Consider the following 2,063-nt stretch of genomic DNA (forward strand, 5'->3'; position numbering starts at 1 on the left):
CAGAAGGATTGCTTGAGCCCAGGAGTTTGAGGTTGCTGTGAGCTAGGCTGACGCCACGGTACTCACTCTAGCCCGGGCAAAAAGAGTGAGACTCTGTCTCAAAAAAAAAAAAAAAAGAAAGCCGGATGCAAAAGACCATGTATGTACAGCTCCATTCATATGAAATGTGCAGCAAGAGCAGCTCTACAGAGACAGAAAGTAGATTAGTGATTGCCTGGGGGTGGGAACAGGGAGTGACTGAAATTAGGCATGAGGGATCTTTTTGGCATGACAGAAATGTTCTAAAACTGGATTGAGGCAATGGTCGCGGAACCCTACAATCTACTAAAAATCAGTCACTTAAATCCAGTGCACTTAAATCCAGTGAATTTTATAGTACACAAATTATACCTCAATAAAGCTGTTAAAAAAATCTTGTTTGTCATCCTAGAGCTTATGCTCTAGCTAAAGAATAAACAGAATAAATAAAAAAGATATATGTAAGTGATAAGAGTGATAAGGCATAAATACATCAAGGGAAGGATGGGAAGGATGCCAAATTTTAAAGTAGGGTGATCGTGCGAGGCCTCACTGAGGTGTCGTTGAAGGAAAGACCAGCCAGCAGTTAGGGACAAGCCCTGTGGCCATCGGGCAAAGACAACGAAATGGCAGCATGGCGGGAGCCCAGCAAGCAAGGAAGAGAAGGGATGGGGTCAGAGTTAACAAGGAACCTGCCACGTGGCGCCCTGGGCTTTCACTCTAAGATGGGAAACCACGGGAGGGTTTTAGACGGACAAATGACTGGGTCTGGCTTCATCTTCCCCCGATGATGCCGACTGCTCTGTTGAACACAGACAATAGAGGGGCAAGGGTGGAAGGAAGGAGATGAGTTAGGAAGCTCTGGAGATCATCCACAGGAGTGACGTCGTGGCTTTTCCAAGATGCTGGCATGAAGGCGGAGGGCAGTGGCCCACTCCTGGATCTACAGTGTCTTGAAGGTAGTACCTATAGGATTGTTGACTGGTGAGTTGTGGGGACACCGGTCTCAACAGTTTCCAATGAAGAACTTTTGAGGGAAGACTCATGACGTAGGTACTCGGACTTCTGAGTACTTTGTTGTAGAGAGAAGAAAGAGAGTGAAGAATGTATTTACAAGCCAATTATCAAATAGGCACAAAGAATAGTGTGTTCATCAGAGAGGGGTTAGTGTCCTATTTTAAATTAATCTAAAACTTACAGGGAATCGAGATTCTAAGAACTTCGTTTACTGAGAAAAAAAGAAAGAAGAAATTGGAGGGAAGAAATGGAAGAACTAGAAATAGAGACTTTCAGCCTCAGAATTTTTACTGTGTGACTATATTACGTTAATGAAATATATGTCACAAAATAAAACTATGTGTTAAGTGTGTAAATATTGGAATACTAGTAATGTTCTAGTAATTTCTTAAGCAAAAAGGTGGGCAACTGGTTTGCTTTTTGAATGCATGTAATTTTTTTGTAAAAATTGTGGATAACATATACAAAAAAAGAGTCTAAAATACAAATATATAGTATCAAAAAGTTTCTCGGCCAGGTGCAGTGGCTCACACCTGTAATCTCAGTACTTTGGGAGGCCAAGGTGGAAGGACTGCTTGAGGCCAGGAGTTCAAGACCAGCCTGGGCAACACAGCAAGACGCTGTCTCTGAAAAAAAAAAAAAAAATCCTCCACCAAACGCAGGCTATGAAAAAGAACAATGTATTCCAGAAGCCCCAGTGTCCTTCCTAACACTTCCCCCATGCTCTGAACTCCTGTCCTGAAATTACAACACTCACTTCCTTCTTTCCTTCAGGATATATTTTTATTTATAACCTCTGTATGCATCTAAAATGTAGAAATCTTTTCAAAAGGAAGTTTAGTGCAGTGGGAAGAGCTCAGATTTAGGAGTCAGAAAACCAGGTTGTAACGCCTAGCCCTGCTACTTACTAGCTGTGTGACTGTGGGCAAGTCATTTCCCGTGCTCTAGGCCTTTTTCTCATCTGCACACGCAGATGACAACATCCACACTTCCCAGGATTGGCATGAAGAATTTAAATCACACAGTCG

This window comes from Propithecus coquereli, unplaced genomic scaffold, assembly GCF_000956105.1.
Source record: "Propithecus coquereli isolate 6110/MARCELLA unplaced genomic scaffold, Pcoq_1.0 Scaffold196, whole genome shotgun sequence".
NCBI lineage: Eukaryota > Metazoa > Chordata > Mammalia > Primates > Indriidae > Propithecus > Propithecus coquereli.